The sequence below is a fragment of the Heterocephalus glaber genome, unplaced genomic scaffold (assembly GCF_053883595.1).
Source record: "Heterocephalus glaber isolate CG9 unplaced genomic scaffold, H.glaber_assembly_v1.0 deba00001577, whole genome shotgun sequence".
Lineage (NCBI taxonomy): Eukaryota > Metazoa > Chordata > Mammalia > Rodentia > Bathyergidae > Heterocephalus > Heterocephalus glaber.
This window is the reverse complement of record NW_028258358.1, coordinates 12,120,995-12,133,078: the sequence shown is the minus strand read 5'-3', so window position 1 is coordinate 12,133,078 and position 12,084 is coordinate 12,120,995. Positions and strand designations below refer to the sequence as shown.

The 12,084-nt window shown below is 36.2% G+C and overlaps 1 long non-coding RNA gene across 1 annotated transcript in view; it reads right to left on the bottom strand.

The window, feature by feature from the left end:
- Positions 1-529: 529 nt before the first annotated feature.
- The window catches only part of LOC147823507 (uncharacterized), a 93,282-nt gene continuing 81,727 nt past the window's right edge, over positions 530-12,084 (bottom strand). Inside the window, exon 4 of the long non-coding RNA XR_015443707.1 lies at positions 530-5,328. This is a non-coding gene — a long non-coding RNA (uncharacterized LOC147823507). The remainder of the gene's footprint in view (positions 5,329-12,084) is intronic.

Here is a 12,084-nt window from a genome sequence, read left to right as displayed (position 1 = left end):
ACTTGGGAATTTGGATAAATTAATTACTATTGCATTCAAGAATTGCAGCTTGCAATCCTGTTGCAGGAATGATGGCTTTGAAGAGACTAGATATGAAGCAAAAAACACATGTGCTGTTTCAAAGCTAAAGAAAGCAGTAGACGTGGGTACTTCAACAAAATGAGAGCTGATAGTGCTCTCCCTGCATCCAGATATAATTCCTAGGATAGCTCAGGCTTATCTTACCCTCAACACAGAAAGTGAAAAATAAACATTTCTAAATACAGAAGGGAGAGCTGTAGAGAATGTTTGGCAATGTTTTGCTTTCTCTCATGATTTGACTCTTTCACCTTTTTATCTTTTTCCATGAAAATGAGATTTGAACAACTCAGGTGGTTTCTAGATAAAAAGGAGGCACAGAATGTGCAAGGGAGATGAAACTAAGGCAATTATGTACTTTTTAATTAGAAATCTTCATGGATTTGTTAGGAGCTGAAGAATATGCCTCCTAAATTCCATGAAGGAAGCAACCATTTCTGTTTTTTTCCGCTGCTGGATTCCCAATGACCTGATACATGTTAATAGATGTTTATTGAGTGGATTGATGACAACGACAAAGAACTTACTGATGTCAAAGAAAACAAAGTATATGAAGATGGTGATCAGTTCTGTATTCTTGCATTTGTTCAATCTATTTCCCGTATAGTCCAATCTTTTTTTTTTTTGTACTGGGTATCGATCCTGGGACCTTGTGCTTGTGAGACAGGCTGCGGCACCACTGAACTAAATACCCGGTCCATACTCCAGTCTTAATTTTGGCTTCTCTATAAACTCATCATGCATATTTGGCTTCTCAGTCCTGTTAAGATATGCTACACTAGAGAGATTCTTTTTATCCATGACATTACCTAAAGCAGTATTAGATATATGCATGAAATTCCCATTAAATGTTAGTAGTGTTCTATAAATACTTGAGATGTTGGACTGAAAATGTTTCTTTTTTCTCATTAGTAATGATTCGGAAATAAACCCAATGAACCTCATGTCAACTCTCATTAATTCATGATCTGGTTATGTCTTTGGAGGATTTTTTTTTTTTTGACTGACTAGACAGGCTCTGATCTAATTTAAAGAGCTAGGAAGTCTAAATTAAAGAGCTCTTTAGTATGTAGGCATGTAATATGCTGGTATCCATATTTTTCAAAGGACTGTAGAATAAGATGACGGGAAGAGAAGAAATAACATGTATTGGGAGACTGTATTGAAGATGTCTGTCCTTTGGTGTCTCACAGGTCAAAAGTATCTTAGCTGATGATTACATTTTCTTTTCTTCCCCCTGCTCTGTGTATGTGCTATGATGGTAGTGATAGTTGATAGAGTCAAATTCATGAGTAGGTGATCCAAGTAACTGTGGCAGAGTAAGGAACCAGCATGAAATCAAGCTGCATCTCCCTGACCCAGAATCTCCCACAAACACTGTATAGAAGCATCCTCACATGAAATGAAAGTCTGCAAGACACCTTTGTTATCAAGGGTATGAGAATCAGAATAAATGCTCAAATATGCTTCTTTAGAGCACTCTTCTTCAAGTGGGATTTTAAACACAATTTTAGATATAAAAGAGGACAACAATGCTGGATTTACATGAACATAAAAATTAAGTTAAATGATGCATTTAAAATACTGACAACAGTGCCTGGTTACTGTTAGGGTACACCAGATGACAACTAATGATATTTTTCCTTCAACAGAAAAATAATTGAATATTTTTATATAATGAATAATAAAATAATTCACTGTGGTTACCATTCAGTTTTTCTCAGATTTCAATTTTGCTTTTATTGAAATTTTGCAATGTGTAGATCCAAAATTCTTTTCCAGTGGCCTGGAAGATATTTTCTTAAGATATATGATTATTATGGGAGCTTAAAATATCAATTTAAAGGATTTGAGCAATGTCCTCTGCTAGCCTGTTGATTCTACAAGTGAGGTTGGCGTGAAGCAGTGCAAATGATCTCAAGAGTAAGTTGGTGACAGCTCAAGCAACAGCTCAAATCTCTACTACTGTGTCCAGTTCTTGTTCCAGAGGAACTGGACAAGTACACAGTGGACTACGAAGAAGACTGTTGACCCTTTTCTACCAATATAGATTTGTGACTCAGAAAGGATATACCTTTTGGTATTGATGTTAGAACTCAGGGCATGTCGCGGGGGAGGAACAGCACTATTCAGTACGAGCACACATAGTAGCACACATAGTAGCCAAGAAAATATGCAACAACAAACTTGTAAGCATTAGTGGGCACTCTCATTTTTGCCTCAGCTATTTGGAATGGGTTTCTGCTACTCATAACCAAAAGAACCTTGCCAAATCTACATTAATTTGCTGGGGATTTAGCTCAGTGGAGCTGCTGCCTGCCTCACAAGCACAAGGTCCTAAGTTCCATCCCCTGTACCAAAAAAAAAAAAAGATAAATTAATCATTTTTTCACAGATCAAATAAGTATTTAACTAAGAATTTATATCTTATTAATAGACATTAATTAATTCAACTTGGACTTGGAATTCACAAACTTATTGAGATTTTATATGTACTCTTGTCTTTCATTAAACAGAGCCATCTGCTAATACCTCTGATCAAAGCATAAAACATTACTCAAACTAACATAGAGTTTTTGAAATGGAAGTTTGAAGAGAATGATTCGTTGATTGTCTAATTGCTCTTCCCTGCTATTGAATTAGCCACCATTTTATTTTTAACGGGAACAATTATAAAGAGAAACATTTGCCAGCTAATTTAAAAGTTAGTCACTATGGCATGACTAATGTTTATGGGAAAAAAAATCAACAAAGTGCTACATTGTTACAATGAATATAATTTATTTTTCCCCCCGTGAAATCTTGGAATCATTAACTCCTCACTTTCTTCAATGATTTTGTAGCCATGTCTGGCACAAAGTAGGAAATTGACTCAACAAATGTCAGCTTCCTGCTTTTGCCTGATAAAATATACTTTTCTAATAATAACAATACTTCATTGTTCATTTAAAACATTTTGGTTTTAACGTGGAAGAGTTTTTCCTTTGATGATCAGCTTTTAGATCCTAGCAACTTTCTTGCATTGTAGAAGGAGCCAGAAGTACTGAGAGTGGCAATAACACTAGAAGTGCCTTGTCACCAGCACCAAATGTGTCCCTGAGAACTGAATCTGGGAGACATCTTCACAGCCTTTTATCGGTGACCCTCAGCATATTCCTTGACTGCACTCAGTTCTTCTCCAAGGCCTTTCTATGCATATCAAAGGATTAGAAGTATTTTGTTTTTTGTTTTTTTCAAAAATCAACCTTTTTCTTTGGATAGCTTGAAGCAGTTAAGATTTTACGCTTATAATGCTTGTTTCTTAAATACAGTGCTGAAATTTTCAGGTTAAAAGATTGATTGCCTGAAACCAGAAAACTTTGTCAGATTTGTATGACTTAGATCATTCTTACCATGACCATACAATACAAAAGCATCTGATACAGAGTCCATTATTTCCCAAGCCAAAGCACACATCTGCACTCCCAGGATGTCCTGACCCAGATGCTGTCCATTTCCAGCCAAGTGCTGTGGCCTGCCAGTGGGTGTTATAAAGAGCATTCAGAACCATTATGAACTCAGGCTGGTATATGTGCTTCTCCACCAACTAGTAATGATTAGTTTGTTTTCTGTAAATTGCTTATTGAATTTTGTGCATGCCACTTCTCTTTGAAGAAGCAAACTTACCATATGAAGAAAGAGAATGCTGTATATTCAGTATCTTATTGTAACAGTTCTGTCCCCTGATATAGTGTAGAGAGCATGTCTCAAAAAATGTGCTGTAGTTGCCCTACCAAGACCCCTGAAAAAGAATCCCCTTACAATTTGTTTTTTAAATGAATATCCAAGTGACTTTCAAGCAGAGTGAAATTTGAGAATCATTGATTTAGAAAACATTGGCATAAAGTTCTCGCCAAATAATACTGGTTTATTGAAATGTGGATTTCCTTAAGATATGGCTGACTCATGGGTCTGTGGTGTCTGCCTGGCTTTAGCATACAGTAAGAAGACATCTTTTCTGCCTTTCATATCCTCCAGAATGACTTTATTTCCATTTTCAAGGTTTCCTTTAGTTGGTCCCATGGTGTGTTGGAGAAAGAACATTCATTAAGTAATTTCAATCCATCAAATACAAATAAATACTATTCTTTATACCTAGGAAAAGAAGGCTTATACTAGTTTACTGAATCAATGTTCCTTATCAAGGTGTGTCTATCTTCTTTCTTTCCCAGAACTACTGAATAACTATAATGAGCAGAATAGTCAGCAAAAGTATCACTGGGAATCCTAAAATGCACTAAGCAGATTATCAAAGAAGTTCATAAATTTCCGAATGTGATGATATAAATGGGATGCACTAGAGATCACTAACATCAGCATAAAGGTGATCTAATGTAGTGTGACATACATTACAGGCATTTGAATGCTTGTGTAGGATAGGACAGGTCACACAAATCCTTATAGTCACATTTGGCATTTGTCTTAGTTACTTTTCTCGTTGCTAAGGCAAAATACTCAACATCTATAATTAAAGGAGGAAAAGTTTATTTTAGCTCACAGTCCCTAATTGGCTGGTTCCAAGGTAGGGTGGCATGGCAGAAGGGCATTACAGAGGAGAAACAGTACATGACTCACAGAAGGCAGCAAAAGCAGCAAGCAGCAACAACAGCAGCCCTCTTTCTGTCCCTTATATTCTATCCAAGTGGGGCACCCTTAATCCTAGCATCACATCCTAGGAATCAATCCCAGCATCACATCCTTAATCTCAGCATCACACACTCTAGATCCAGCTGCCTCTGAAAAGCCCCATCTATGACCAAATGAGGCTTTGGGTAGACATCTAGACACAAACCATAACAGCATTATAAACAATTACTTAGGTCTGGGGACAAGAGAGCTGGAGTGAGGAGGTAACATTGTCTGTCTTTTGTCAAGGATGTGATTGCACTATTACGGGAAAATACCTGAGTCAACTTATAACAGGAATTCTTCTGAGTTCTATCATTCTGGGTTTTTTTAATCTGAATGTGAATCTGAGTTTTTGGTTTTTCCCAAATGGAGGTGAGATGGCAGTGATAACAGAAACAACCTTGGGCTGAATGTTTGCTAGTCCGCATGGTTGAGGTCTTCTTAGCTTGGAAATCCAGGGCAAGGAGTGATCTATGTGAGTGGAGGAGCTTTCTTCAGTATCACCAAGTCCTCCTTTAACTTCCCCAATTTTTAGACAAGTCTTCATCAAACTTTCCATATAGACACCTCTCCACTTTAATCCTAAAACAAAACAAACAAATAGCAAATCTCCAACGTGCATATCCTCTCAGTTTTTAAATTTCATTATAAAGCAATACTACATATTCATTGCAAAAATTTGAAAACAAGTCACACAGAAAAAACAAAACCTTTTCTTCATCATTTTAAACTTTTTTCTTGTTGAAACTTTTTGGTTTTTTCCTGTCATCACTCAGTACATATACAGTTATACTACTTTTCACAAAATAGGATCCTTTTGCAAGTTTAGTACTTGCATTATTTTTTAACTTAAATCCATATTCCAAGTATCTTTCCCTGTCATTTCATGTTCATCCTTAGCACTATTTCTATGGCTGATGATGACCCATTGTATATGAATTGCCTATTGCTAGACATTACGTTATTCCTAGTTTTGTTTGAGTATAACTATGCAGATAAAATATACATTTAAAAATATAAAATTTCCAGTCAAAAGGTTAGAAGGATCCTTTTGAAACAGGGTATAGATTGGCTACTGGGCTTTGGGTTCTGGCACCCAGAGGGGTTAAAATCTCACAACACGGGGTAAAGTCTTAGCTTTTGCATTCATAATAAAACTTGTCTTGCTCGTTAACCAGAGGGAATTATTCCTGTCTCCAAAATGAACTAAGTAATTAAGGGACCAGGCAGATTAATAGCTTGCAAACAGAAAGGTTCAGAAGAGATCTCGCTTTACTATGATTGATGGCCTCCGAGTGGAAAATAATAATAATATGCCTGTCAAGCACTTAACAATCTTCAAAACATGGCCTTCCACTTTCCCATGAGTAAAACTTTCTAAATCCCTTTATTTAAAAATTGTATCAAATCATGTTATTTTTATTTGGGGATCTTTAAAAAGCTATGAAAAGATACATTTAATACAACCTCGTTAGAGAAATCATAATCAGCATTTCTAGCCGAAGAACAATTGTGGGAGGGAGGATTCTTTGCAGCAAGACAAAGAACAATGCCAAGTCTCTGATTTTCAAAGGAGTTGCTTAAATAAAGCACAGAAATGACTGAGAAGAAAAAAAAAACAAGTTATGAAGTGTTCTCAATTTTCTTTCAAGTAAAAGAAAGTATATTGCAGAGTTTAGAAGTGGAAAAACTAGGCTGGGATTTTTGAGATTTGTATGTTGACATTACAAAACTCTGTACATTTCCTTTATATTATGAACTTCAATCTTTAAAACTCTTTATTCAACTGGAGGGAAAAATTCCCTTGACTAGAATAAAGTCTTAGCTTATGCTAGTTTTATGCCATGAATAAATCAATGCAAACTCAATATGAAAATTTAAGAAATGATAAAACAAGACTCTCACTAACTTTGTGATTCCTTGATAGCTTGTTTCCTTCTCATGAGTAAAATTTCTATGAGGATCAAAATCATATAAAATTTATTTAAAATTTATTCTATCAAATCATGATATTTTTATTTTTAAATCTTTTAAGAGTGATGAAAAGATACATTTCATAAAACCTCTTTGATAAAGCATTATTGCCACCTGTAATGAAAGAATAATTTAGGACATAGATTGTATATGCTAAGTGAAGCTACACTTAGTATGTGGGTAGCTTTCCAACCAATTTGCAAGTGAGGGAAATAATTGTGTTCTGTGAGTTATGTTGTCTTAAGACTACTGTGATTATTTAACCTATAGTAATAATAATAATACATTTAAAGGAAGAATCCATGACAGAATTATTAATATAGTAAAAGATTCAAATGGACACTTCCGAAAAGTGTATATGTCTAGCTCTCCTCAGAAAGTACTTCCTTGGGGTATAGGAATTAGACTGTTCCTCAAAGAAATTGGAAAAAATATTGTGCTTCTGGGAAAGTGTTACTCTTTAGTTCTTATCACTTAGAAATAAGAAAAGTCTAACTTCTTTATAAAGGAAAAGTCAGTTGTCCACCCACAATTTTCTTATCTGTAAAACAGAATCATCTAGTAACTTCTACTTCCCTTGTCTTGGAATATTTTTCATTTTTTTCCTGGGTGATAGGTAAATTCTACCTACCTCCTATATACTATACTACTCTTATAAATGTAATTCTTCTTTCAACACGGTCTAGGAGAGATGCTTAAGTGGTAGAATTTCTTTTGGAGCCTTGGTCCATAAAGAAAGCAATGAAAATCACAAGGTCCCAAGAAGTCATTGAAGACAGAATGGAAAGCAAAGGATGGATGACATCAGTGGCAACCTAATGTAGCTCTGTCCTTTGGACTGTTCCTTGGATGTGAGTTATGAGTCCATTCTTCTTAAAGAAGCTCCAGTGAGAGAACCAAGTGTGATACTGTGCTCATGGGGCTACCTGAGACCTGGCTTAAGCCAAAAGAAAGTTCTCTAAGCAGCCAATCTCACATGTGACAGTGATCTCAGAGTGAAGCCAGTTTAATTTGTATTCACTTTCTCTCACATTGCTACAGGACCTCTAAAGTCCAATGCTTCTAAAATGTTAGGATACTAACACTGGTACTACTTGGGGTTAGCAAATCCAATTAACATGCAAGACAACTTATTTCTGTTCTATTGGTTGTCTCTTTGTCATTTTATTCTATTAAGTGGGCTACTTAACTTTATCTTCTCACTCTTCTTTTGAAATTTAAAACTTCATTTATGTGTCATTTCCCCATCTTGCTTAACTCTATTTATTTATTTATTTATTTATTTATTTATTTATTTATTTTTGGTACCGGGATCAAACTCAGAACCTTGAGCTTGCGAGGCAGGCAAGGTACCACTGAGATAAATCCTGGGCCCTTAACTCATTTTAAAATAACATCATGTATTTTCTTCATAAATCTAATATTTTCCATTATTTTTCAAAGGATAATCATTTTAGTTTTTATGTTTTTCTGCTCCATGCATTCCTATCTTACCTTGAGCCACTATGGAGACTGTGGTGCTTTGTGATTGTTGGTCTTGTTTTAAGAGTTAGAGGATTTCCTCAAATGTCTTCTGATTTCTGACAGTTCTGATTTCTGAGGCAGTAAAGTTTTGTGTCTGTACTACCAGCTAAGATAATGGGGAAATCCCCAAATTGGTCATTTCCTTTTTTAACCAGAGAAAGTTTCTAGTCTTAGTCTTCTGCCTTGAATGGGGACCACCAACCAGTCACAATGGATGAATGGGAGTCCGTTGTTGGCATGAGTGTTGAACTCACCCATGGCTTTCCCTAAGCCAGGACCTTTCAGGTACAAATTCTACAGGGAATAACATCTCTGAAATTTCAGGAGTAAAGGCAGGGCCATGGCTTTGGTTGAACAGGGTAGCATAGGGACCAGTCCCCATGTCTATTCCATATGTAAAGTGTGAGTGATCCCTCTTTCTGTCTCTCATTCCACTTCAGATTGCAGCTTTTGTCTTCAGCTCTCACCTTTCCTGAGATCTGTAGAGAGGATCACTTTGTTTCCCATGGACATTCAGTTTTAGCCCTCTTAGGTCATTTATCATTCTGAGATCTTCATTTTTATCTTCGAAAATGTACTCTCAGAACCCAGCCTTGCTTTGTGAACTCCAGCTTTCTTTTTCCTTGCATGTTTACCACTTTTCTTACTTTAGTCTCAGTCTAAGGCCATCTGAGGATGGCTAAGGCTTCTGCTGTTCTTGTATACAGGCTTAGGTTTAATTTTAGTAGTATGCCTTGAAACAGAAAGGGAGGCTTATAAGAGACCTGGGAAGGGTCTCCTGGGATACTGCCTTGCTTGATGAAGCTACTTCCATCCTATTTCCTAACAATACTAGAAGTTTCCTACCAATTCCATGTCTTAATATCCAGGCAACAGGAATCTCATTTTCAGAGAAAAGGGTCATGTTTCCTTTCCCCATATCCTCATTTCCTGTCCTGATATTACTGTCACTCCATTCAGAAAGATGTGACCTAGCACTGCAGTCTCAAAGTCATACAATTTTCTGACTGTTTTCACCACATGTCCCAGATTCTGAATTATTTGATATTAAGTTACACCACATGTGAGGCATCAACAGCCCTGGATGTACTGCTGCAAACTTCATTCGGTTCTATTCAGTCTCTTCTTGGCAGGGATTTAGAAATCTTGAAGTTCAGGCTGAAGCAGAGTCTCCTTTGTCAAAAATAATTAAAGAGACAAAGTAAGAGTGATGATTGATGCAGTGGAAGTAACACCAGTGACAGGGCAACAAATAGGACCATTTTGGCTCAGGGACCGGGAAAGCAGTGTGACTCTCTCTCTCTCTCTCTCTCTCTCCATCTATATCTATCTCTTTCTCTCTCCCCTTCATCCCTCCCTCCCTTCCCCCTTTCCTTTCTTCTTTCCCCTTTTTCTTTCTTAATAGAATTTTTTTGGATGACCATGAAAGACAAAGAGCTCTTAGTCTTTTCTTGGAGGAATTCGGCTGTGTTCCAATTCTGAAATCCAAGACGATCTTCATTATGTCCCATGTAAATTGCCTCTGACTTAATTTAATGTCATATTATTTCATTCAATTCATTATGAAAAGGGAAAAAGTAGTAAGTTTCAATTTCATGGAAATCTTCTATACACTTGAAGGCAGTGATTAAGCAACTCCAAGTTTTCTTTCTCTAGCCTAAACAACCCTAATGAAAAAATCTTTCTGAAATGATTTTTAAATTGTGTTATAAGAATGATACTATTCAGTGAAACATCTGACTAATGCTTTCACAATTCTCTCATCTTCTCTGCTTTTTTTTCTCTTCCTTACTCTCTTCTTCCCTTCCTCCTTCCTTCCTCTCTCCCTCCTTCTCTTTTTTCTTTTTTTCTTTCCCTTTCTTTCTCTCCATCTCTTTCTTTCTCTCTCTCTCTTCCCTTCTTTCTTTCCTTCTTCATTTCTATGAAGCATATACTACAATCATAATTTATAAACTTCATTTACAGTGTTTACAACTAACATTTTTTCCATTTAGTTTATTGGTACATTTTAGGTTTACATTCATCATTGGGATCTTGTAACTTTACATGATGTATCTTGGTTCTTATTTTTTCCCCCATTCCCCTGACCTCCCTTTACCCTCTCCACCCTTTCCTATTTACAAAGATTTTTGTTTCCATATTTTTCCTTTTCTCATATTTTTTATTTTCCCTTCTTTCCTTTCCCCTACCCCTCCCACTTCCCCTACTCCTTTAGATGTTTTCTTCCTATTACACAACATCAATTATACATTTTGATCCTTGTTTATACTTTTAGTTTTTCATACCAGAGAAGCTATTTGGTATTTACACATGTGTGTCCTATTCATTTCACTTAAGAGTATGGCCTCAGTGTGCATCCATTTAGCTATAAATGTCTCTAGTTTCTCATTCTTTATGGCTGAGTAGTACTCCATTTTATTAAAAAAAAAAAACACTCCATCTTCTTTATCCAGTATCCAGTTGATGGGCAATTGGGCTGTTTCCAAGTTTTAGCTATTACAAACTGTGTTGCTATAAATATTGGTGCACACATACTGCTGTGGTATGATTCTTTTAATTTTGAGGGGAAGATACCCAGCAGAGGAATAGCTGGGTCAAATAGGACTTCTAATCCTAGTTGTTTGAGGTATCTCCATACTGATTTCTATAGTGGTTGCACCAGACTTCACTCCCACCAACAATGAAAAAGGGCTCCTTTCTCCCCACAACCCTACCAGCATTTCTTATTCGTTGATTTCTTGACAGCAGCCATTCTTTCTGAGGTGAGGTGGAATCTCAGCATTGTTTTCATCTGCATCTCTCGAATGACCAGTGATGCTGAACATTTTTTCATATATTTATTTGCTACTTTTACATCTTTGTCTGACAAATGCCTGTTCATTTCAGATGCCCATTTTTGAATTGGGTCTTTATATTTGGGGGGGTCTGATATTTTTGAGTTCTTTATATATTCTAGATCTATGGATATATATATACCTTTGTCTGAGGAACAGCTGGTAAAATTTTTTTCCCACATTGTAGGTTGTCTCTTAGCTCTATTAGTGGTTTCTCTTGCAGTGCAGAAGCTTTTTAATAAGATGAGATCCCAGCTGTTGATTCTTTGTGCTAGTTCCTGGGCTACTGAGGATTTGTTTATAAAGTCTTTTCCTATGCCAGCATCTTCAAGAGTTCTACCTAACTTATCTTCCATCAAGTTTAGTGTTTCTGTTTTAATATTTAGATCTTTAATCCACTTCGATTTAAGTTTAGTGCATGGTGAAAGATAGGGGTCTAGTTTTAATCTTTGGCATACAACTTACATATTAAAAACAGGTAGAGTTTTAAAAGTATAAGTTTGCTTAAAATTAACCAAAGAAAACACCATAGTGATTCAATACTGGTCACCAGCCAACTTTAGTTTTAGGAAAACATAAACATTGGTCTTCTGGGCTGACTTTCTTCTTTTGCATGGCACAGTAGGGAGAACAGGCTATGTAGAGAGGAATGCTTTCCATAGACAATGTGTGGAAGCACTTAGCTCTAAGTGTGCCCATGCAGTTAGTTCTACCTAAACAAAGCAACAATAAAAGTATCGCTTTTATCAAGTCCAGATAAAAACACAGTCTTGAGGGTCCGGGATTTAGCTCAATGTTGCTGCCCCCTACCTTGCAAGTGCAAGGTCCAGATATCTATCTCCAGTACCAAAAAACCCAAAACAAACAAACAAAAAAACCAGTCTTGGGTATTGTGTCTGGGATAAGAGGAGTTAGACTCCACAGCCATATTCCTCAAGTTTTTAAAAGTTTTTTGTTTTCCTTAAGAAAATATCATGTCATAAAGTGACTAATAGCTAGCTGAACA